This window comes from Ambystoma mexicanum, chromosome 6q (genome assembly GCF_040938575.1).
Source record: "Ambystoma mexicanum isolate Mex_15411 chromosome 6q, UKY_AmexF1_1, whole genome shotgun sequence".
Lineage (NCBI taxonomy): Eukaryota > Metazoa > Chordata > Amphibia > Caudata > Ambystomatidae > Ambystoma > Ambystoma mexicanum.
This window is the reverse complement of record NC_090937.1, coordinates 669716061-669743343: the sequence shown is the minus strand read 5'-3', so window position 1 is coordinate 669743343 and position 27283 is coordinate 669716061.

Here is a 27283-nt window from a genome sequence, read left to right as displayed (position 1 = left end):
CAGTGGCAAGCCCTGCCTCCCACTGAAAGGTTGCATCCATAAGTGAACCAGGCCACAATGACACATGAGGGGGGCAAACATGTGAGGATTCACTGCCCTGCTAGATTAGCAGGCAGCCCTGGAAATATCAACAAAGGAAGCCAACAGGGCTGGTGCATGACCGAGAGGTGTGATTTCCTGCAGCACCCACTCTGAAGGAGGAACTGGAAAAACTTCAAAGGGCATCATAAAAGTCCTTTGTTGCAAGCCAAACCTGGCAGAGACAGTTTGCTGTGGGGGTCTGCAGCACCACCCAAACATGTGACAAATCTTCACCATTGACATTAAAGGACTTCTGTATTATAAGACATTTTTCTCAGCACCCTGAATAAGTAGTAATTGTATATTATGCCAGTTTTCCGTGTGCTTTTTAGACAAATGTATAGAGACCAAGTACGTATTTCTAGCACTTGATGAACTGAATGGCCATGAAAGATGCATGTCGGGGTGCAATATAAATGAGAGAGATATGAAACTAGGAGGAAAGATGCAAAATGTTATTGGGAATATGTGTAGTCATTGGCAGAATTTAAAATATTATGCATTTCATAAAAAGGGTGAAAATGTGCCAAAGGGCGATGCAACCTTGCACAGAGTGGGGGATCGGATTGTCCATTGCCCTGTGACTTATGAAATCTGCATATCTACTTCTTATGGCGGTGGCTAGTATAAGTTTGATGTTTTGATCTATAGCTGATTTCTGGTAAAAAGTAGACCTGAGAGGCAAAGAAAGGCCATACATGAAAGCACACAAATGATGTAATTTTCCCTGAACCAATCAGCCCAGGGGGAGGAGAGAGGGCTGCTAGGCCGCCCTATCCCAGGAGAGGACTAATTCCATAGTACTTCCCCCCAGGATTGTAAATTCGATGATGTCATTTTGGTTATATAAGGGGGAGACAGAGAAACACAAGGGATAATCCAGGGATAATCCACTCACCATCCATTCAAGATCCAGGGAAGCAGATAATCCATTCATAATCAATACAAGATCCAGGAAAGCAGACAGCCATTCCATCTACAGCAAGATCCATGCATCCAGATCCAGGCACACACAAGAATCAAGGGAGAAAGGAGAGGGCACAGCTGACACCATGCAGGAGACCCCAGTGACCAGATCCCTTGCCTAACTGATCCCATCTAGGAGAGCAAACTGACCAGACCTTGCCTAGCCATCCAGCATCCCATCCAGGAGAGCCCAGTGACCAGATCCCTTGGCCCAGCTGTCCCAGTGACCAGATCCCTTGGCCCAGCTGTCCAGAGTGACCAGATCCCTTGGCCTGGCTGTCCAGAGACATTGCTGGCTTTCCAGAATCAGAAATTCAAGCTTAGATTGTAAGTAGCACATAACTGAGTTCCCAAACTGCATATCCTGCTCTTTTGACTCTTACATCCCATTGAAAAAATCCCATCCAATCCCAAATTGCCAGTATAATCTGTTCACCTTTCCATAGACAAATCTGTATTAACCTGTGTATGTTAGTACATTCCTGTTATAAATCTTTCTATAGTCTGTTTAAATCCTTAGCATTATTTTGCATTAAATCAATTAATTCCCCTATGAAGGGATTCACAGTGAGATGGTTGACATTCGAAATCAACCACCTCATGTCAAGTGCCTTTCTTTAATGATTATAGCAATTAAAATATAGCCTCAACAAAATTACTCTTTGTCTATCAAAAACCGAATTCTCCCGTGTGTTGTGCATTCCTACGAATTTCTACTGTGCATTTATCCCATACAGAAACCAAAACAGTAGTCCCATTGAGAGCAACCCATTTCTGTCAGAATCCTATCAGTTATGTGCCTCTATTCCTTGTCCTGAAAACCGATTTTCGATTTTGACAGCCAAGCTATTTGCATGGCTGTCTGTCATCCCAAGTACCCGGTAGAAACAAATTTCCATTCTGTCGCGCGTTTTCTTTTGCATTTGTCTTTTTCCCGAAAGCGACTTTCTTACCTTGTTTTCACGTTGCCTTGGTGTCCTGCTTAGTAGTCTATAAGCTTCCTTATCTCCAGTGTAGCAACACAAATTTCATCTCTAGGCATCCCACTTCGGTTGTAAACTGCAAGTGACATCTGATTATGCTGTTTTGCTAATAATTAAGGTTTTCTTTTTCTTTTCTGGCCTTCCATCTTGGGGTGGTGGGCTGAATTCTAAATCTGATCTTTCCCTCTTCATTCTGACTACTGCCACCGCCTTTCATCTACAAATAATTTAGTTAGCAGATTTTGGGTGTGAGTGTGGCAGGGGTAGTGCTAAACCTGAATGCTATATGTTGCTTTTAAGAACGATTGTTCTGCTGTTTGCTATTAAAGGTTTCTGTATATGGTGTTCGGAGTTTGAATTAACTAGGAGTTTGAATTAACTGTATTGTGGGAATCTTTGCATGTGTATTGCCACAAAATTGGTGGCTGCTGCTCAATTGTTTGATTTTGCTTGATTTTTCATTGAACTGTAAAATTAATAAATATCATATTGTTAAACACCGGCCTGGTTCATAGTCCATTGCGACACAAGGTGTTTGTTAAGGTGGGTGTGAGACGGGTTGGGGGCCTAGTCAAATAAAGAACCTGTGGTTGATTAGAGATAAAAGTGTTTTTATTGCGCACCACATTCATTGTCAGTGGAAGGAGTCCCTGGCTGGAGTGTGCCATGTTATGAAACCGTTACACAGTGGGGGCTCACCCGGGATCTGAGATAAGTGTTGCCACCCCATGACAGTCTAATACAGCAGGCTAACCCATTGAAGGTATTGATACTTTTAGTGGCTAGAAAACTGTATTACACTGTAAAGGCACCACCCCAAAACTTATACCTTAGGTATCAGGCCTGTGTTTCAAAATAAAGTAAAGTTAACAATAAATTAGGCTAGAGCAGGGTAGAGATTTTGTCTTTGCATAGATAACTAAACAAAGGAAGAACACTCTTCATAATGAGCACTGTGGAAATTAACATAGCTAGACAGCACCTTCTATCCAAACTATTCTTTAGAGGGGAATAGGCATAGCAAGCGGAAAGGCCTGTCTAGCTATGATGATGCAACAGGTCACCTCCATAAGCATGGATCTGTGACAAAACAGTGGCCTGTTACATGTATTTATTTATTTATATTGCGCACCCAGCCCAGGGGCATCTGGGCGCATATCTTACAAGGTTACAGGAAACAACCTCCAAGTAAAAAGTGTGGGGTACAAGTTAAAGGTAATAATGGGACACTAAGAACAAAAAGCAGTCAAAATAGGCACATGAACAATCACAATGATAGACACCAATATCTAGAACTGTCTAATACTAGGGTCTAGATGGTACCGGCTAGCTTTCGTGTGTCAGGTTAGTAGGATCTAGTTATGAGGCATTGGCTCGGTCTTGCTCTGTGAGCCAGAGTTTGGCCATTTTCTTAAATGTTGTGAAATAGGGTTCAGATCTAAATGAGTTGGGGAGTGTATTCCAGAGTTTGGAGGAAAGGACAGGGAAGCTAGATCCCCCAGCGTTCTGTGCATTGAATCTGGGTATAGTGAGTGAATGCGCTTGTGCAGATCTAAGTGGATGTGTGGCTGTGTGTGCAGGAAAGCAGTTGGCCAAGTATTCAGGGGCTTTTTGGTCTCGGCACTTGTGTGTGAGTGCAAGGGTTTTGAGCGAGATTCTGCTTGCCACTGGGAGCCAATGGAGATTCCGTCTGGTGTCAGAGATGTGAATTGTCCTAGGGATATTGAGGGCCACTCTGATGGCATTATTCTGGGTTACTTGAAGCTTGTTTAAGTTGTTTTGGCTAGTTCTGAGATAGAGGGCATTGCAATAGTTAATTTTGGCCATTACAAGGCTTCTGGCCAGAATGATGCAGTTGGGGGTGGAGATGAAGCGTCTATAAGCTGTTACAAGTTTGCAAGTGTATGCTGAAGCTGAGACTACTGAGTTGATTTGTTTTGTCAAGGAAATGGTTGAGTCTAAATGGAAACCGAGGGTTTTGGTGTTATTTGATACCTTGACAATGTTACCGTCGATGATAAAGGCTTTGAAGGCAGGGTCCAGTTTCTTAAGTCATGTGTGGGAGCCTAGGATGAGTAACTGGGTCTTATCGTCATTTAAACACAATCCGTGATATGCCATTCAGGCTTGGATGACTGAGTAGACCTCGTTAAGAGCCTTTAAGTCAGTGAAGTAGTCCCCTGTGATAGGAATGAGTATCTGGGTGTCATCCGCATAGTTGGTATAGGTAACACCCAGATAATCAAGGGTATCGAATAATGGTTTGGTAAACACATTATATAGTGTGGGGGACACACAGGACCCTTGCGGGACCCCACAAGTGATGGGCGATGGATCAGCTGATGCTGTCGGGGAGAAAACGTGCATGGTTCTGTTTGCGAGGAAGGACTTGATCCAGGATGAAGCCTCGTCTGAGAAGTGGGCCGCAGTTTTGAGATGGTGACAGAGAATTTGGTGATCGACCAAGTCGAACCCCGCTGAAAGGTCAAGTAATAGTAATAAAGCTAACTTGCCATTGTCTTTGATGTCCTGAATTTGTGTTTTAAGATCTAGGAGGCTGTCTCAGTGCCATATTTCGTGCGGGATTGGTCTGTAGTTAGATGGGTTGCTAGGGTCTAATGTAGGTTTTTTTTATGAGGGGGATGACCCATGCATCCTTGAGATTGTCAGGTACTGTGCCGGTTTTAAAGGAGGCATTAATAAAAGAGGTGATGAAAGGGGCTGAGTCATGGGCAGCTTCCTTGATGATAGGTGCTGGGCATGAGTCGCCTTGGCAGTTTGAAGGTTTTCATTTTTTAATGATATTTTCCACTTCCCATGTATTTAAATGAGAGAAGCTGTATGGTTTACAGGAGTGCGTAGGTACTGGCGTGCTGATGGTAGGCAAAGGCAAAAGGGGGTCTGTCATCAAGCTACATTTTTTATTGTTATTTTTAATTTTCAAGGTTGCGATTTTGTCCATAAGTGCTTTTTGTATACTAGAGCACCAGGCGGCGTTAGTGTCACACTTATCTGTTGGGGTAATGGGAGATTTGAGTTCTTTAAGGATCTTAAAGAGCTCTTTGGTGTTAGATTCTGCCTGAAGAATCCGTTTATTGTCGGTATCTTTTTTTGCTGCGATGATTGCTTCCCTATAGTTGACTGATGCAAAGATCAGTGAGTTTTTGTTAGAATCTGTGGGATGGCTTTTCCAGAGCGATTCTGCACTTCTTTTGGCTTTATGTAGATCTCTCAACTGAGGTGTAAACCAGGAGTTGAGATGCACACGCTGTTGGCTTTGCGTAATTTTATTGGAGCTATGTGATTTAATGCTTTTAATATGTATTGGTGATAAGTATCTATAAGGACTGTAGGATCTGAACGAGGACTGCAGCTTTGTTAAATTGGGGAGGATGAAGGGTAGTAATTTCTCCTTGATAATATCCTCCTTGTTGCAGGTTTGAATAGAGGGTGCAACGCTAGATTTGATGTTAGGTGGGGTGGATTTGACTGAAAAGGTTATCTTGTGATGATCCGACCAAATGCAGGGATGACCGCTATAAGGTTGATGCTGCAGTTTGAATCAGCAAGCCAGTCAAGGGTTCTCCCTTTGGAGCGTGTGGGCTCATGTATGTGATGATTAAATCCTAGGTCAGTCAGTGAGCTAGCCAGTTCGAGGGCTTTGGTGTCATTAGGGTCTTGGAATCCAAGATTGAGGTCCCCTAGGAGTATTAATTTAGAGTTAGGCTTGAGATGTCCTCAATGAAGGATGAAGTGGGACCAGGCGGTCGGTAGATAAGGTGCACAATGGCAGTTTGGTTAGGTGATAATGCAATTTTAACTGATAGTGATTCTGCTGAGGGAATCTGGTTGTTTGGGATTTGTCTAAACTCAAGGGCGTTTTTGAAAATGAAGACTACTCCTCCGCCTTTTGACTGATTGGAGTCTCTGTCACTTCCGATAATGGAGTAGTTGTCTGGTATTGCTAGAGCGAGGGAGGGTCCTGAGCATGCGTGTAGCCAAGTTTCAGTGACGGCTAAAAAGTCTAAGTCCTCAGTTGTAAGAAAATCAGCAATATCAAGGGCATGATCTGCGAGTGATCTTGCGTTGACCAAGGCCCCTTTGAGCGAAGTGGCTTTTTCTGCTGGGAGGCTTGAGGTCTGAGTAGGCGGTGCATTTTTGCAGAGGGTATTGTTGCCGTCAGTACCAGCGAAGGTGGTAGTCAATGGTGTAGTTTTGTTTTAGTGACAAGGGAGTGGCAAGGGAGTGGCAAGTTTTTTTGGTGGTTCTGGAGCCAAGTCTGTAGTGTCTAAGTCTGATTGAGCAGGGTTGGTTAAGTGTGGGTTTGAGTGCAAAGTGTTCAAGCCAAAGTGTGGTGAGTCCAAGTATGGGTTAATACTATGCATGTTGTGCTTTGACTCAGATCTATGCGATAGGGGGCTATGTAAAATACATGTGGTGCGATCCAGTGGGGAGGAAGGAGAGTAAACAAAGTTGTTGTTCCCGGTTAGGGTTGCAGTGTGTGACAGGGCATGGAGAAGCACAATAACAATGATTCCTAGAGTTACAAAGGGAAGGAGAGATCCTAGCATATGGAGGAGCCAACGCATAGTTGGTTAAGTAAGAACAACAGGTTTGGGCTTCAAGCAATGACAAAATCGGCAAATGCAACAGCTAGCAATAATGACTCAATGAGCAATGAGAGTACATGTCGATATGTGAGTCAGGCAACTTGGTAAGATTAAATATCTAGTACTTGTAGTGCAGAATGGTTATGTTAGGTTAGTTAGGATAGCCAAAGAATAGACTATTTTGCCAAGCGGCTAGACAATAGTTATACCTCATAATACAGTTGCAAGAATGTAAATAGTCACAAGTAGGTGGCTAGCAGTGGTCAATAGTAGAGGGCGGCTAAGACAGCAAGTCTAATACTGGTGATCAAAATGGTCAAGGATATAAATATGCCAGACATGATAAATGACCAAGGTGGTGCAGAGGCCACATGTGGCTAGGAAAGAGGCAATAGCATACACAAGACCAGACGAAGCGCAGTACAGTGCATGCGTAGAAGTTCATTGCAGGGTACTATGTTACGGGTCAGAGAGTGCATGTGCATAGCAGTTGAACAGTGTCCTTACTCGACGAATAGGTCAGGTGCAAAACGCATAATGTTCTTAGGAGGCTGGATGTTGGGGGCGGTTTACAGCATCCAATACAGGAACAGAGGAGGTCCAGGGAGTGTCTGGTGTCCCGTCTAGTCACGGACAGGCACAGACAGGCAGCAGCCTTTGTAGTACGCCCTTCGTAGGGCGGCTGGCTCTCGCCTTCCGGTGACCCGGCATCACTGAAATGAGTCAGGCAGCCTATCGGTTTCCTAGAGGCTTGCTAGGTAACATAGATAAAAATAATGGCGGCAGACATTTTAGAACTCCACCACAAGGATAATGGCTGCGATCGAGGTAAGCAGGCCTCAATGGAGGTGCTACAGCCACAGAGCAGGCTGGTGCTGGTGGATAGGCACGGCAACAAAGTGCAGGGGTCTGGATGGATCTGCACTCTTGCAGCGTAAGTGGGCCAGAGCGGGAAGCGTTGCGCGAAGATCAGCTGTGTGGCTCCTGGGTCTGTCAGGTGATGCAGGGGCCTCCAGCCCACCAGACGCACACGATCAGAATGGGCACAGACAAGCAGCACCCTTTGTAGTACACCCTTCGTAGGGTGGTCGGCTCTCACCTTCTGGTGATCCGGCGTTGCTTAAATGAGTTGGGGCGGCCTATCGGCTTCTTGGAGGGTTGCTAGGCAATGTAGGTAAACATAATGGCGGCGGCCATTGACATCGAGCCCTGCCTGAGTTTTATATGACTCAGAACATCAAAGAGGAGCAGATATATATGGTCCAACTCAATGCGTACATGTACTTCCACATGATAGTCATGGAAGAAAAGCACCAAGAAAGTGTAACTGCTGGGCAAAATCATTCTGACCTTTTAAACCAAACCCAGAGTGAATTAAAGCAGGTAGAAGAAAACATGTGATAGAGTCAAAATTCTGAGTTGGAGTTGGGAAATTGGGAGTTGGGAAATCTCATCAAACAGTTAGAAGAGGAGTTGGCAGTACAAACTAATTCAGAACAGGAGGCACAATTACCTGCCTTGAAAGCGGAGTGTCGGGAAAGAGTTAATTCCCTGAAAGAGAATCAAGTAAAATTAAACCAACAGGTAGCATGCAATAGAATCTGTTTAGAGGACCTGGGCTTGCTACAAAAACAGATTGAGAAATTGGACGAGGAGAATAATAAGTTAATCATTAAAGAAGTTCATTCCCAAACATAATTTGACAAGGAAAGTCAGAAGTTAGGCGCTATAAAATAACAGAGGGATGACCTGACTGAACAGATTGGTACCCTGTACCAGGAAAAATATACCCCATGTAGGGAAGTGTGCAAATTAAAGGCAGACATGGAGAGAAGTGAGTTGGGCCTTCAGGAACTGACTGACCTAAAAGCAGAGTATGAAAATTTTATGGGGCAGGTGAGATAAGTAGAAGGTGATCTAGAAGATACCACTGAGGCCAAAAATGTGCAGACACAGGAGATGCAACTCTTGCAACAAAAATGGTATTCCCAGACCACACAAGAGGCCCAGAAAAGAAATGAGGCCCTTTGTGATGAGAACAGGGGACTCCAGAGACAGGTAGCAGCACAAGGGAAGGTAATAGAGGTCAGTGAAGCCCTGATAGCAGAGCACAAGGCTCGGGCCTTTGCATACTATCAAGAGGTAGGGGCTGAGAAGGTGAAGCTTGTAAAGTTAGAAAAAGAGTGTGCTAGGTTAAATCAAGACTTGAGGATCCCCAAACAGTTAGAGAGTGACAGGCCCACCCCTGATCACAGGGCAATCCCCTCTGTATCAAGGCCTCAAGTCAACTTGCCCCCATGTATGCACAAGGCACTGCTAACTTCATGTCCACAGGTTCACAAGAACCATAAACCATGAGGCAGCCGGACTCCAGTAGGCCCAGCATTATTGAGCCACCAGGCCATCGCCAATCAGAGATTGATGGACGGACATCCCTGTTCAGGTTCAAAAATATTATGGCTGATGGATCTGACCAGGAAGACTCCTATGAGAGAAAATCAGAGAGCTAGACTTGCAGAAACATCAGCTACAAAAGGAACCACTTGGTTCACTTTGCAGAGAAAAAGGAGTCTGAGTTGAGGCCCCAAAAGAGTATTCTGAAAACCTCTGCCCAAGCAGGGAGATGTGGGGAGTTCTCCACCAACCCTGGAAGCAGAGAGGAGTCCGCTGACTACTCCCCTGTGCAAAAGAGGGAGTCCAAGGGAAGTGACCCAGAGAACCCAAAGCACAACAGGGGTGAAGAGAATAGACCCCATCATTCTTGGAGAGACTCCCAGGCTCAAAGAATTAGGGAGCACCTAGAGGATAGGGATGGGACCTCAAATAGCAGCAGCTCTGAATCTGAAGGCGAATGGATTCAGGTGCAGTGGAAAAAGAAGGCTGTCAAGCAAAAGAGACCTCTGGTGAAAAACCCCATCAGACAGATAAAAGCCAGTAGAAGTTTCCTGACCTTGTCCCATAAAAATGCCTAATATTCAGTCTGGGAGCATCTGGAGCTCTATGACCAGATGATGACATCTTTTGACATTAAAAATGATCAGAATTCTATAGAATTTGCCAAATGGACGTTCTTACCAGAGTACTCCAGCTTCTTTACTGGGCTGGAGGATCAGAACCATTCAAGGTGCTCTACCTACAAGGCGGCCATCTTGAAGCACTTCTCCATGCACAGGAACCCCCGGGAGGCTTGCAAGGCAGCCTACTGTCAATCTGGAAAAATGAATACCGTTCATTTGAATGATAGACGTAACTTGATGGCCGTGGGCCAACCGTCTTATGCACCGAATTATAGAAATATAAACTGCTATGCTTGACCAACGAGCGGCCATTTTAAACGTAGCAAGAATCGCCATTTTGCTTGCTAACCATTGCTCATTGCTTTCTGTCTGAAAACTGCTTCGCAGCTTGCAATTCTTGTGGATTCTGCTTACTCTGCTCAACTGTTAACATTGTTGTCTGAATATGAAAGGACAAGGTCGCGGGACTGAAGAGTTTGTTGAAACTCCTCATGAGTAGCCCAGAGAGGAATGCCCACGCTCCCTCTCTGTAGCCTTGGGAGAGAGCTGCAGGGCATTTAATCACTTCACAGCTGCCAGCCAGTCTCGTACGATGGTAGAATGTGTTAGAATAAAACAGCTAAAGGCTTGAATTATGCTCTTCTTACGGCCCCCCTTCGCAAAACCCTTTAGAACGTGTCGGCTCCCAGGACATGAATAGTGCCTCATAGATAGCAAGGCTTGGAATGTGGCTCTTGCCCCGTGTGCAGCTTGCTTCCAAGAACAGAACCGCCATGTTCTGTTCAACAACTAAAAGATGCCTCCGTACTTTCTAAATTCACATTGTTACTAGAATAGACATCGAAAATGTTATAATCGACATACTCGTCATACTCGTTGGATATGTCTATCGTCATCCCGAGTTCAAAGGAACTTAATAAAGAGGGGTGTTAAACATGACTTTGCTGATTGTATGATATGCATTTTGTATATATGTAACTGATGTACGTAATTCGCTCTCTTGCATCCCTCGAGATCTAGGAAACTCACGTCGCGGAGCGTGAGATCAGAATTGGCCAATTGATACTATTTTTTGCTTGCAATAAACCCTAGCATTGGGAATTTGAACCTCGTGTCTGGTGCATCTTTTTGTGTATGGTTATTGCCTTGTTTCCATAGCACGAGGGACCCCTAGGGGCTCCTTTCGCTACAACCTGCAGTGCGCAGAGGATCAGGCCTGAGAGAATTTGTTCAGGAATTAAAGCGGGCATTTGCATAAACCACTAGGCTGGTGCACACGAATAGTAGGGAATTTATAAATACCTAGTTTCATGTGCTCTCAAAGTAATATCATGACGCAGTTGGCAAGGGACTTCCATGATGAAAGGACCCTGGACTGGGTAATAGAGCAAGCTATCTGGATCTATGAGGTCCAAAAGCCCATAGAAAACAAGAATCCCTTCAAAAACCCCAAAGAAACCAACACCCCTGCTACTGCGAAGGTGGCGGAGGTGAAGGTTACCCCCATTTTGGACCTAGAAATGGGGGGGCATAAAAATACACCTTCCCCAAACCAACCAAATTCAAGGCAGAGAAGACCCTCTGGCCAATCACATACAGGTGGTAGTCAGGTAGGGTACCCCACAAATGTGCCCCCTAACAATTACATCAGCCCTAGGTACAAGGGCAAATGTCCCATCTTGGGGTACATGTGGACTCCCCCAGCCCAGGGGAGGGTGGATCCAATCAGGTGAGTACGGACCCAGGAAACTTCCCTCCAAACTTCCCTCAGGGGGGCAGTAATCTTCCAAATCCTAGTTTAAGTTTCTTCCCCAGGTACCCCCAAAACCCAAACATTCAAGAGTCTAGACCAACAAATCAGGGAGAGGGGAGGGCAAGGATGGAGGGGTACCAGGGAAACCATCAATACCGAGGTTACTCCGGGAGAAGGGACAGTTACCATTCCCGAGTGCAACCCAGATTTGTCACAAGACCCCCGTATCAGCCAGAGAGGTTGTCCCAACTGGAGAGACAGGTCTAGAACCTAACACAAGACCTGTGTCGCATGTTGAGGTCTCAGCAGAACCCTCAGATGAACATGGCGGCTTAGAACAGCTTGATCCAAGGGTCTGGCACCCCAGAACAATTACGGGGAGAGAACCCAGACAACTAACCGGTTCCAGAGGAGGAGACACGGGAGGAAGGGGGATGCAAAGCTCTAGAGGAAGCTTCCTTCCTCACCGATGAAAGCCGGTAGATGCCCCAGAACCAGAACTTAAATCGCCTACACCTGAAAAACTGCAACCTAGGAAACAGAGGGTAGGTAGGAGAAACAAAGAGAAAAAGAAGACACATTTTGTGGAGGAAGTCTGTGTCCTCCAGTTTGAAGGGGAAGAATCCTTGGAGGATTCTGGGAAGAAAGTCTTCTCTTTCAAGGATGGGGGGTTTCTCCCAAAGAAAAATGGGTCCCAAAAGACCATAAACCAGACTGGGTAGGCATGGGGACTAACTCAGAATCGCCCATCCCTGAATCCCAGACATGTCACCCTGAGAACTTAACTATGACTGAGGGATCCTCTCCGCAAACCGATTCGAGTGACTGTCTCCAGGAAAAGGGGGGACAGCACAGAATCAAGGGAAAAAGGGGATTCCAAAATCCTACCAATCTCAGGATGCCAAATTTTATTTACTGATTCCCAAACTCCGACACAGAAAACTAGCCAAGATCTCACAGTGTCAGAGTCCAAAATAAAGAAACTAACTGCCCAGCTTGCCCAAAATGCTAATTTCCTTTGCCCCTTGGAGGAGAAAGAAGGTATGTTTTTTGCCCCGTCCGGGTGCAAGGGCAATGTGCATTTTTTGCTCTGGTGGACACCGGAACCCAAGCTATGCTGCTGTCCAAAAAGGCCTTTGAGCAGCTTAATTCAGGAAGGGGGGAGAGCCATCAAATCTCCCTCAACCCTCTTCCTGGAGAACTCCAGAACTTCAACAATTGGGCGACACAAGGTGAAACACCCAGTTATAGTCGTGACTCCAGAGGAGACCCCATGTGTATTAGGGAATGACTTCCTTTGGAGGTTGTCTCCAATAATAGACTGTGTGAACAAGGTTCTCTGGACTCAGGCTAACCCTTCCAATAGAACTTAAACAGAGCACCAACTATGTCAGTCTAAATGGCACATGGCACATGGTTGAACAGCGATCTGATAAAAATGAGTACCATTTTCAGAACAGTCAATTATCTGACATTACTGTAATTGATGTAGGACAACAAACTGGTGATGGGAACTCCTCTTCATTCCTGAAAATCAACCTTCCTTCCAGTTTTGAGTGGCATTCCACTTTGGAAGGCGATACACTGACATTTTATACCGATCCCCAATTTGAAAATCCAAGTCCCATGATAAAAAGGGATGAAAAACCAGCTCAAAGCTTGGCTGATTTTCAGAAACAGGGTGAACAGCTGTTTCTCTCTATTCAGTTTAATGAGGAGGGGGAGCCTGTTCGTGCCAGAGTATGCCTGAATAATGGAAAAAGCTTCATCAGGAAAGCGTTGTTCAGGAAACTCCCAAAAGATCATACCATTCCCACATTTAAATTGGTTGATAAGTGGGAAATGGTCCTGGAAACTCCCAATTCCAAACATCTCCTGCCTAGCAGGTGTATGCTAAAAATGTCCATAGGTGATATAAGTATAGAGCATAATTGTTGGGTCATGCGAGATGTCCCCTCTGCATTCTATTTAGGCAGTGACCTTCTCAATCGGTTCGCAATTAATTTGTACTTTATAAATTACAAAGCCTGGTCCTGACTGGAGGGTAACCCCATGGGCTTTGATGATTCTGAAAAGGCATTTCGGTCAGCTCAGTTGCTACCTTATGCAGTTGACATTCCATTTGGAGAGGATGTCACCATCACAGCACAGACCTGACAATTTCCACTTTCCCTAAAAATTAAGAGAGGACAAAACTCCAAAACCCAGATGCTTATGTGCATTTAAATCAACATCTCCAATAACAGGGCTTGGGGTTGAACCCGACACCATTAGTTGACTTAGAACACAACAGCATTCCAATATTGGTGAATAACAGCGACCCTAGGAGTATCCTTTATTGGAATGGCAGTTGATGACCAGCATTTCTCCATGGACTTAGGGAATGAAATCATAGGACCAATCCCCAATGACTGCTATGACTGTGACAATGACAAACTGCCAGAAAAGATCTTCACCCGGCAAGGGAGTGAATTTCTTGGTGTACTCTTCCTGCCCTTACAGGGGGGAAAGAGGTGACCTGTGACATTAGGAAGGATGAGGTGATATTCCAGGTCCCCAATGATTGCCTCTCCTACCTGAAACCTCCTGTCCAGGTCAACACCCTCACCAGAGATCTCTCCACGCAGCTGGAAGAGACCGCTGAGATCTCAAAATCCGAGGTCTTCCCAGGCTTCAGACAGATGGTTGAAGAACGGGTCAACCTCGCTGATGCCTGTGAGACCAAGGAGCAAAAGCAAAAGTTGAAGGAAGTGTTTTTACATTTTCAAGAAATCTTTGCTGTGGACTCGTACGACTGTGGTCGTACCAAGATATATTCCACCTCAATTCCCATGGACCTTGGAATGACTCCTGCTTTCGTGAAGCAATATCGATTGCCTCTCACATCTATGGAGTCCTTTACAGAAATCATAAAGAACCTAGAGTCCCGTGGGATAATTCGTCCAGTCCACAGTACCTCTAATAATCTGGTACTGGGGATTCTAAAACCAAATGGCCAATGGAGACCATGCGCAGACCTCAGGGAGCTGAACAAACGAGTCCACATGTCGCGATGGACTCTTACCTACATTGACCAGGGACTGGCCCAGATCCAGGGTTCAAAGGTGTACACTGCCATTGACCTGACCAATGGATACTGGACAGTACCTGTAAGTAAGGAAGACCAGTACAAGCTGGCCTTCACCTTTTGGGGGCAGCAGTACACATGGACCCGAACTCCCTTCGGATATATAAAATCTGGCAATTCATTTAACATCTTTCTGCATAAGGCCATGCTTGACTTGGGTGAAAGGGGTAACCTGGCCTATGTGGATGATGTCTTAATTAAAAGTTCACGTGTGGAGGAACACATAGCGGAATTCTGCTATGTTCTGACCCAGTTGAAGGTTAGCGGAGCAAAACTTTCCTTTCAGAAGGCACAGTGGTGTAAACTTCTTAGGGCATGAAATCACCCCTGAGCGTCTCTGTCTCCAGGCGAAAAAAGTGGAAGCACTACTAAAACTGAAAGACCCCACAACTCTGCATGAACTAAGGAGCCTTCTTGGACTGACTAATTACAGTAAGTTCATTGAGGATTACACAGAGGTCACTCGACCCCTGATCCATGTGTTAAAGGGTGGGGGCGCAAGTGGGAGTGGGGTCCAGAACAAGCCGAGGCAGTGAAACAACTAAAGAGAAACCTCTCACAAGTGCCTTGTCTAGCTTAAACCATCAAAAACAATGAGTTCTTCTTGGAGACAGGGTTCTTGAATATGTGCTTAACAGCAGTATTGTACCAACAGCATGACAAGGTAAATAAAGTAATCTCCTATGCGAGTAAGACTTTATCCTCTATGGAAGAAAAATTCAATGATTGTGAGAAGGCACTCCTGGCAACGGTGTAGGCATTGAAAAATGACTGCAAGTTCATCCAGTGGGAGCACATCATCGTCGAGGCTCCTCACCAGCCTTACAAGCTACCCCTGTCTGCTGTGAATTTTCATAATATACATCCAACACTTGATGACAAATTAAAGATTATCTCATTCTAAAAACAATGTAAAACACCCAGAGTCGGGATTTTAAGTGTTATCATCAAGTACAACATACTCAATAATTTATTTGTATATTGAGCAATCTCTTCATTTTAGTAATTCATCCCTCCCATAACATCAAACACCATTTTGTATGAAAGGTAGGTGTCTAAAATCTATCGGCACAAGTGACACAACCACCATGACTAGTGATACAGTCTCATCTACATTAGATTATCTGTATGTTTTTTCAACAGATCTAATATGCATGGCTCAATTGAAAGGAACATATAATGAGATGTCCTTGTTACGGATTCTACTGAAATAAGGTCAGTAGACCAGTCCCACCTTTGACATAACAGTTTTTAACCTAGACTGACCATCCCACTGACTCAGGGTTTTGTGTGTTCTTTTACTATTTTTGTTTAGGAAGAACTAAGGGTTAGAAGATCTATGAACTATAAGAAACCAATATCAGTATCTGTCCTGAGGAAGGCCTCCAGAAAAACCTTCTCTAGGATGGAGTTTATTCCACGAAAATAGGCCGAAACGTGTCGAAACAACATCCCTAAAACACATTGTTTTTCAAAAAACAACCAATTCGCGTTTAGCATACTTAGGCTATAAAGCCTCTTTGAAAACAAATGCAAAAGTGTGACCAAATGAAACGCAAAGGAAATGAAGTTCCATATAAAACCCTTGTAATGTACCTTTCATAATTTGTAACGTGATTTTTCTTTTTTTATGTTTATTGTATGAATTACTAAAATGAAGAGTTTGCTCATTATAAAAATAATTTATTGAGTATGCTGTACTTGATGAAAACACTTAAAATCCTGAGTCTGAGTGTTTTACATTGTTTTTAGAATGACATAATCATTCATATGTCATCAAGTGGTGGACATATATTGTGAAAATTCACAGGAGGCAGGGGTAGCTTGTGTTTCATTGCTTTCCCAGAAGAAAAATGGGTCCACATCATTCAGTTAAAAAGCTGGCAACCCAGACACGCTTTGCAGCTGATTGATGATACAAAGGAAAACCAAGGAGAGGAACCATCTGAAGAATGAGAAGAAAGAAAAAAAAAAGCAGAGGGGAGTATTGAGATGTATAGGTATATCTATGTAACAGGGAGTAATTTACTTGGTGCTATTCTAAAAATGAGAAAACGATGTTATAAAAGTTAAGTTGTTGTCCTTGTTCTATTAAGTAATTTACTTGGTGTGATTGTAAAAAATGAGAGAGATCCATATCCTGAAAACTTTAAAAGGTAATCATTGTTCCACTGTTGTAAATCTTCTGGGAACAATGTCAGTAAAAATTACTAAAACTTGTTTTTTATCTATCTTCTATTAGATAATTAACATCATTACTTTCTGGCCTGGGGATGATCACCTGGGGACAAGGAAGGAAAGGAAGGAAGGAAAGAGGGTGCCACCCCATACCCTCCGACCTAAAGACGGAAGAGGACCCTGGAGTGCTGCTCCCTGATGATGGAGAATTCCGTCAAATGAACCTCACTCCAAATGGAACTTCCACCCAACAGCCAGTGAGGGGGAAGGGACAGAGTCAGGGCTTCGCAGGACTTCCGGAATACAAGGTAACAGGCAATAGAAAGCAAGAGGCCACAGGGGCCATCTTGTTTCCTATCAGGAATCAACTGATTGCAACGGCAGGCGCTGGGCATCCCAAAATGGAGGATACTCAGAGCACCTGTCAAATTCAGCATGGAGCTGCCACCAGCCCATACCCTGCTCTGTGGGCCACACACAGGTGGCCAAAAACACACTATAGGAGTACAAGTTTGTACTGCTACCCATGGGTGCCATAAGGGTATCCCAAGGGTCTGTTCACCAAACCAAAAAGAGGAAGAGCCGTACCGCCAGGAGTCCCAAATGAACTCCTGTGTGGAAAACAAAACAGAACATACACGATAAAGCAATAAAGGACAAGGATGTGGAGGCCCTGTCCCTCCAATGCATTTCCAGCATCATACCTGGACATACTGTAACTAAAGAATAACAAAAGCAAGGGACATCATCACACTTCTAACACATGCACAAGACACAAAGCAGAAATGCATTCATCACAAAGTTACACGGACATTAGGTCAACTTGCATTTATTTTTGTTTTATTTGATTTGGCTGATAAATCAACCTTTTAATATAAGTACATGAAATACAATCACAATCACAAGTTAGAAAAGAAGATAATATTTAAAATTCAATTCTCAATACAATTAATTAAAGAGAAGAAAATACATCTAAGAATGTCATTAATATTAAAAAGAATATAAACATTTCACAGCGTGGTAAATTACATGTTTGAAATATAGAATAAAGAACAAAAAATTGGATAATAAAACCAAATATGTATGTGTACAATTCTCAATTTAAAAATATCACTTGTATGTGATTATCTCACTTCCAAACTCATTCTATTACTTCATATTTTACCAAGTTCACTTTGCTTAGGAAGTTTGTAATAGCATATTTCAGAGATTTGATCTCATATGGAAAATTCTTTCCCAGGCTCTTGCATATCTAGCTTGTTATATAATTCAAATTGTTGCTTGACATTTTTGATCCTCTGTGCTGTTAGGGGAGTACATTCAACCATGATGTGTTTTATGACAATATTGACACAATCAATTATTATATTTTAGCGGATACCATCTCGCTATAATTTATTTGGTTCACCATATGTTGAGCCTAAGGCGCATGAGACATCCACAAACTTTTTATACATGAAGAATATGCATTGCACTCAATAGACACTTCAAAACATATACTCGAATATATCTGCTGTAACACAAGACGCATACAAACACATATAATGCTTGCTTAATGCAGAAACACAACAGTGAAAAGCAGAAATTTTTGATTAAATCGGCGGTGCTGCAAGGCTCAAATGAATGGGAGAGCTTGAAGGAGCATCGAAGCTGGAGGAAAAACAAACTTGCTGAATTAGCTAGAAGGCACAGAGATGAGCAAAGTGGACAGTAGCTGCACAGCTCGCCAAGGTTATTATAGAAAAGGGTGCTTTGGCCTGGTGCCAAGGAGTGCACAAGATAAATAGCTCCAAAGTGTAAGACATTTTTCTCTTAGATTAAATAAAGAAGCAGGCACCCTCAAGGACCAGGCGCTTATTAATTAAGACTAATGCTGAGACCAAAAATAACTCGAACAAATCTCCAGTGGACAGTGAAGGTAAAGGAACCTGTAGTAAACTAGGTTAAAATCCTGGTAAATGCCCACTATAATAATTCAAAATGAAGTCTCCACAAAAGTGACTTAAGGTTAGAGGACAAGGGCTATTCATTTGCTCCAGACATAGACAAGTGAAGACCTTCACTCCTTCCAAATTCCCAGATCAAACGATCCATGATAGAACCCAGTTGCAAGCAGAAGCCCTGGCTCCTGGCCTAGGAAATCAGAGATGGTGGGTTAGAATTAGGAAAAGTGGCACCTGGATGTCGACCCTCCTGCCATAAAATGTTGCTCATGTGCTGATAACCTGCCAAGGAACCAAGTTTGGTGACGCCAATGCCAACCAGTCATTGCTCTGAAATGATGCCGTTTTGCAACAGTTGTATTAACCAATCAATTAATGTAGAGATGACATGTATCCAACATTATCAATTTAGAAGTGGTCCCAGGTGGAGCTATCAGATAGAGTAAAACCAATCAGAATGCTGACTCCTATAGATTATATACTTATATGACACCACTGACCCAATCCCACCATCCCGTAGGTTTTACTAACCAAGAAAACATGATATCAGAAGGGATGTATTTTTGTCTTGTAAACCGTTGTTGTACATTATGAAGAGAGAGAGAGCTTTTAGACTTGTGAGCTTAACTGGTCCCCCTGTTTTACAATTGTTCAATAATCAGGCCTTTGTCATATACTCTGACTCTACTGTTTGTTGGACCCGGATGCTGCGGCCTACCCGGTCTGTGCAGGGCTGGGATTTTAGGACCTCCATTAAATACCATTGTGGACCTCTGATTTCTGGCCGCCTTCTTTAGGGCTTTTCCCAGTCCCGCATCACTAGTAAAAAATCTTGGCATCAAACTGATGCCTTTGCTTTCCCCTGAGGCGCAGGTCAGTGCCATCTGTAGTGCTAGTTTCTTTTAACTTAAGCAATTTAGGAAAGTGTTCAATAAAACAGGCCTTTGTCATTTACTCTGACTCTTCAAGTTTTTGGGCCAGGGTTTTCCCAGCCTACCTGGTCTGCTAAGGGCTGGGATTTAGGCCCTCCATTACATATGGTAACAGAGCCAGATGGTTGGCGAGAACCCCTTGGATGGTTGACTCTTTCCCGTCGTGAGCCTGAGGACTGCAGAGTAACCATTGGCGATCGGAGAATCACACGTAAACTTTGAGACGGTCGTCAGGAGACCTCTTGGTGAAAATCCTGCCCTGATCCCCACAGACATGGCCCACAGGGTGAAGGCGAGTAACTCGTCGAGGGAGTGATACCGGAGACCTCGGTCAATCCACAGATAATGTAAGTATGAGAGCATTGTAGTGACAAACAAAGGTGGGAGGGAATTAGTTGTATAAAGTGAGAAAATTGTGATAAAGTGTTGTATTTATGAGAAGATTCTCTGTGACACGGGTCGCGGAAGGTGACACATTAAACCTTGGAATGAGGTATTGAAGTAGTGATTAATAAAAAGATATCCTTAACCAAGGGGCTTGGAAGTATGCATTGCAAACATCCCGTTGGGATGTAAAATAAAAAGGTGCCCTTGCTATGGCAAGAAGACAGCTGTGAGAATTTTGATTGAATGATTTTGAAGGTGCACCAACATATATACATACATACATATATACACATAGGTATCCGCAGGAAAAGTCATGAAAACATTTTTTGCATTTGAAACAGAAACAAAAAGATGCAGTCATTACCGCATGTGAAATTTTAAGGTATAGCCTATATATATATAATAGATGTACGTGATTGCTGGCCAACAGTATGGGATGTAATTATTTTAGGGTGTGGAAAACAAGGGTGTGTTAAAATTGGTATATACCGTAGAACACAGAGAGTTTTGGTTTTGATTTAAGAGGTTGAGTTCAGAAGCATAAACAGTGTTTTATTGTGGGGATTCAAAGGGTTGTTGGTGAAGCCAAAGGCTTGGAAGAAAATATAGAAAAGGGCAGAAGTGAAGTAAAAAACTGTTGATAGAAAACTGTAAACAGAGAGTGAGGTGGTATCAGACTTGAAGAGTTTTGCAAAGAAAGGGAAAAGATTAGAAGACAAAAGGAAAGCGAAAGACAAAGGGAAGCGGAAGCAAAATTAGTGCGGGAAATAGTAGAGGAAAGAGAACGACAGACAGAGCAGAGTAGAGAGATACAGCAAAATGATGTTGAAAAATGTACTGCAAAGCATAGACTTTGAAGAAAAGAGAGAAGTTAAGAAAAGGAGCGAGAGCGAGAAAAGAGTTTACAAAGACGCTTTGTGAGGAAATCTATTACGTAATGAATGATCATACTCTTCCAGATGGAAATGAAGGGGCAGCAATACGATGGAGGATTGTCAATTTAAGCAGAAGCAGGAGAGATAGCGGTGTTACCAAGAAGATGACACAGAGCGTAGTAGGGTTGGCATAGAGAGGAGAACCGATTTTATTAGAGAGGGCATTAAGTGGAAAAAAGAAAGTAAACCCTCCGAAAAGGTTAGACTTTGAAGGCAGGGAGGATGAAGTGAGTGATGACGATTGTGGGACAATGTTTTCAGACTAGGAAATGTATGAAAGCAGAGATGAGGGAGAGGAGGGGACTGTGCAAGGCACCTCCAGGAGCATGAACCCAGAGAGGGAAGGACAGTTGATCCGATATGCAAGTATTAGAAGAGGAACAACCCAAGACCGAGCCAGTCCCTACGCACTCAAAGGAACACATGAAGGATATAGAAGATATAACCTTGTATACCACCAGGTTCAGACTGTTACCAGGATGCTGGAAAATTAAAATGACAGGAGCATTCACAAAAACAAAGACTGCAACCAGTCCAGAGTACAATGCAAGCGTAACACAATTTCCATTGTTAGAGAAGGGGGAGGGCGACCACAATATATACCATGGCCGCAAATGGATAAGGATAATTTGAGGTGTGAGCTTCCAACGTTGACTTCCGGGGCGGGAAAGTGGATTTATGAGCTAGAAAACCGACGACAGGAATGACGCTAACAATCGTTCACATAAAAAGCTTGCTTGCCACCACCAAAGGTGAGCAGGTTGATGACACATGGAAAAGGGTGGTGTATCGTGGAGTGACCGCACAGAATACAACCCATGAAGGGGTACCATTTAATAATTGCAGAACAGATGTATGGAGGGCACTCCAAGTACAGTACCCAGACACATCAGACATGATTGCGAGCATGACATGCAAGATATGTGAAGACGAAGACTCTGTTGAGTACAATCAAGAGATTCAAGAGCGATGGTGTCTTGAAACTCAAGAACTGTGAGACACAAATGTGTCCATTTTTTATCACATATTATCTCAAGGTCTACCCGAACCAGTGCAGAGAGACAATTGAAAAAATGAGTAGGGATAGAAGCGAAACCATTTATTTTAATTTTATTTTTTTACTTTTGTGTAGCGCTTAGTCAGCCCTTTGGCATCGCAGGGCAGTTACTTATGCAGAACTTAGTTACAGTTACATATCATAATTTGTGGCTTAGTTACAGTTAGATATAATACATTGTACATTTTCTTACAGGTATAGTTTCATTTTCTTACAGGTATAGTTACAGGCTAGAGGGGTGTAGTGAGAGATGATCAAGCGAAGATCCATGTTTAACAGATTTTTTGAACGCTAGATAAGAGTTTTCAGCTCATACGAGTGGTGGTAGGGCAATCCAGTGTTGGGCTGCTAGGTGAGGGAAGCTGGCACTTCCTGCTTGAGCTCTCTTGATTTTGGGTAATGTGAGCATGTTTGAGTAGGGCGTTCTGGTCGGTCTTGTGGATGTAGAGAGGTGTATTCTTGCAGAGAGGTATGGAGAGGCAGTTTGCTGGATACACTTGTGGGCAGGGCTAGAGCCTTAAAGAGTACTCGCTCTTTGATTGGGAGCCAGTGCGCTTGTTTCCTGGCGGCCATGATGTGCTCCCTTTTAGGAATGCTGATGGCTGCGCGCAGGGAATTGTTTTGAATGGCTTGTAGTTTTTCTATGTTTTTTGACAATGTGCCTAAGAACAAGGCACTGTAGTAATCTAGTCTGACCCTGTAGTGGCTCTAGCAATGGTGATGCAGTTGTCCTTGGAGAGGAATGGTCTGACTGAATTCGGAATTTCGGCATTGTAAGCTGCGGAGGATGCAATGGAGTTGACATGCCTAGTCATTTTTAAGTTGGAGTCTAGATAGACTCCCAGTGTTTTCACTGAGTCTGCAACTGGGATTCTAATTCCATCAATGCTGAAATGGCTGAATTGTGGGTCGAGGTTTTTGAGTGTCTCGGTAGATCCTATCAGGAGTAGCTTGGTTTTGTCAGAGTTTAGACAGAGTCCTTTTGTCACCATCCATGCCTGGATGGTGGTGTAGATATCTTTGAGAGTCAGCGTCATAGTCACCTGTTAGTGTGAGGAGGATTTGGGTATTGTCCGCATAGATCGTGTAAGACATACCCAGTGAGTCAAGAATGTGGAAGAGGGGAAGTGTAAAGATATTGTAGAGGGTGGGCGAGATGCATGATCCTTGTGGTACGCCACATAGGATGATGGTGGGCGAGCCAGAAGCTATGTCGGAAAAAACTTGCATGGTCCTTCCTTGTTGGCAGGATGAGATCCATGCAGTGGCTTTAGGTAAGCACTTTGCAGTAGAGGTTCAGTGGTGGCATTGGACGTTGCGATATACAAGGTAAAATGCCACCGAGAGATCAAGGAGAAGGAGAAGAGCAGGTCTGCCCGCGTCTCTCGCATCATCCATCTGGTTTTTCAAATCAAGTAGGGCTGCCCCAGTGCCGTGCCCTGGATGGAAGCCGGATTGATGTAGCCCAAGTAGGTTGTTGTCCTCAATAAATTGTTGCACCTGTAAACAGGCAGCTTTGTCCAAAATGTTCAACAAAAAGGGGACAGTGGTGATGGGTCTGTAGTTATTGGGTGAGGTGGGGTCCAAGGTGTTTTTTTCTTTATCAGAAGGTGTACCCAAGCTTCCTTGAGGCAAGATGGTACTTTCCTGGTGCCAAAGGAGGCATTAAAGAATGCAGTGAGAGATGGGGTGAGGGTGCTGGCACAATCCTTGATGATTGCGGCAGGGCAGATGTCTCCTTTACAAATGGATGGCTTAATGGATTTCATGATATTGATCATGTTCTGTTCCTCAATTTCTTTGAAGGAGAATGAAGTGGCAGTTTTGGTTGCTGGTGACTGCATGGTGACAGGGGTTGGCGTGCTCTTCAGGGTCTGTCGAGTTGTCTGGATTTTGGTTTGGAGGGTTTTAAGTTTGTTAATCATGGCTGTTTGAATTCCGTCCCTGAAAATGGAAAAGATCTCTTTGGTGTTCGATTGCGCTTCATGGATCTTGTTTTCCAAAGAGATGTCTTTAGCCTGATTGATGGCTTTGTTGTATTCTTTAGACAAGATTTTGAAATCTAGTTTAGCTCCGTTTTTGTGGGTTGTTTGCCATAAGGATAAGGCTGCCTGTTTCCTAGTCCGGAGTTCCAAGAGGTTGGTGGTGAACCAGGAATTAGTGTGGCTGGTGGGTTTGGCAGTTGAGATACACGAAAATAGGTTTACACCACTTGCAGATATTTCAATGTTGGCCTCTGTAATCATGGCGGATCCTGATAAACGCATCCACCTTTCATTAGGTCCATCTACGCCAGTTGCGACAGGGACACATTTTCGCAAACATGTGCACTTCCACAAGCCTAACATAAAAGAGCTTGGAAGAAATGGGCACAACTCGTCCCAATATGAATTGCAATTCTCCAAACCCACCTTTCTCTCAACTAGCTCGCCTACTGTTGAGGCCGAGAAACAAATAAAACCACTTTCCCTCAACTCTGAACTTCGCAACATAAACACCTCAGCTCCGGTATTTAACTTATCGCACTCACCAGAACACATATCAGCCCCTGAAGAAAATTATTCGGGGCACCTAGAAAAGGAAATTCAGGATTTTCCAGTTATAACAAGAATTCTGAATCTCCTTGACCGGGGCTCCACATTTTCTCATTTGCTACTAAAAGAGATAAAAAATAGTATTGTCGCCATTACTGAGAAATTGGCAACACTAGAAGGGTTTATGCTGGCTCAGGAGACTTGCCATAAATTCCATGTAGATTGCCCTGAAATAGCTGCTTTGTTAGTAAAAAATGCTCTACCTAAAGTTGATCATTTTCTGACAATGAGCCACAAGTGTACACAAACTCTAGATGACTCGCTCCTTTTAAATGGAAAGCCCACTTCATTTGCTCAAATAATGCAGTTACAAGTAAATCCTCTCAAGGAAACTCCCATTTGTGAAACCATTGATTACCTTGAAGTAGCAAAATTGCAACATGATTGCTTGCTGCAGGTCGAACATATCCTGTTCAAGATGCATCCAAAGATATGTCAAAATGAAGTACTTTTGCCTTTAGAAAGAGCAGATACCATGACGGACCTACATGTGGAATTGCCTGATAGTCCATCAGTACTTCTTGAAATCATAGAGCACATATCAGAGTCAGAGGCACCATCTAAAGAACAACAAACTGAAGCTGAGACTAGAGAAAGCTTCTACCACTTTTCTAGAAGATCTAAAAAAATTACCAGAAAGCCTTAAAAAGAAGGCATAAAGCCAGAAAGGCAGAGAGTGTTATAGAGAGTAGGCCTAAGTATAAAAACATGGATCAATCTGTTATGAACAGGAATCAAAAAAGCAATGAGAAACAGATTCCTAAATTAATCACTGATGAACAAGTTTTGGATCTAAGCCAATTAGATGAAGAAAGCAAAAGGGCTCTGCAGATTAACTTTCTCACCAAAAAATGCAAGAGGGCGGAACAGATTGTAGGTGCAAGAAATTGGCCAGATGATCACATTAAAGAGGAGGATACTAAGATACCGAGAGTAAAAGTATCTCCTGTGGATGTGACAAGCTTTAAGGATCCTAACATGATACAGGCAAACATGATTACGTACTTTTCTGATATCATGATGAAGAAAACCGATTCATCAGTGAAAGGGGAAAAGCACGCAGTAGGGGTCTCTGCTACTAAAAAAAAACTGCCTTTTGTAGTTAATGAAGGGGCAAAGGCAGTTAAACCCTCATGTGCAGAAACATCTCAAAACATCTCTATACATGTTCAGACATGTCCGGTACCTGAATGTACAAAACATGAAAATTGCTCCTTGAAAGCCCACACAGACTTGTGCACTATTGAGCCGGTCCATATTGATGTTGAGGCGTTTCTTGCGCCCCCAGTGATGTGTCCCATTGCCATTGGATCTGCTTCCCCGATTGTGCCCACTTGATAAGTAAAAACAAGCAGATAGTGGAGGGCAAAATCGTAGATGAGGGCGAGGCGGGTGACCCCATAGCCTCATATGACAACGGACATCTTTCCTTTAATACCATTCCACTTGGGAGGAAGAGTGATCCTAACATCAATGGAATGGTACAAATCAATTGATTATTCCTAATTAATGCTCTCTATAAAATACCCTCTTTACGCAGCCTTGTAACGAATGATATCGAATGGGTACGTTTACCTAATCTAAACAATAACCACATGCTCTCAAAAATGCTTTCTCCAATAATTGCAAAATTAGTGTGGGAACATATAAGTGATCTAAGTATGCTTGGTCTTGACATGCAAGTATTTGCTACTACAGAAGATGCCATGGCTTTTTTGGGATATCAACTCCCCGTGGTCACAGCTGCTGAACACAACTGGCAGCATGTTTCTGCAAACAAAGATCAATCAAAACATTTGATGGAACAACTAGCCTCTCTTACAACGGCTTTAAATGGCCTCACATGGTTAGAACCCATCATTAAAGCAGCTGCTGCCATTATTCCTCAACAAACAGCCTCATAATCACATGAGCTTAAAATCATTTCATGGAAATGTTGTGGTTTTAATAACTTAAAGAAATGGTGGTTGAAGACCGATTCGGACTCACTTCCTCACATTTTCTTCTTACAAGAAACCATGTCTCTTGTGAATATGCAATTTGACGGGTTTTCCTCTTGCATTCACCAAACAGTTAGAGGCATTGGAGATAGACCTGCAGGTGGTTTAGCCATACTCATTAATAACAATTTAAAATGTACGATTAACCACATTTATGAAGCGGATCTATACCTGCTTGTTGACCTAAAACTTGACTCACTTCATGGCATGAACTTGTTTTTGGTTTCCCTATACTGGAATCCTAATATTCTGGCAGTACACTCAGCATGCAAAGCCCTTGATAGTGTCTTCCTAGAGGCCTTTAAGATGACACCGCATGCAGAAATTCTGATAGGGGATGATTTCAACTCCTCCTTCAGGGATGATAATACTGTTAAAGCTTAAGCTTCAAATTATTATCACTTGGAAATTCAAAAAGGAAATGTTTGGCGGAATTTCTTAAAAAGTTGGGATGTCCACTTGAGTCAATCTGACATCAAACATGAGGCTTTTACGTGGAAAAGAGGAAACTCCCATTCATGGATTGATCATATTTTTGCATCTAAGTCCCTATCGGGAGTGCTTATCCATGTTATCACTGTGCATCCACTCTTGGGAGACCATTTAATGCTTGTAACGGAAATGACAGGGCAATTTAAAATTATGCAACAGGACTCTTGTCTTTCTCTAATTCAGGTCGAGAGACCTAGGCTTTCAATTAACTGGAACAACTCTACATGC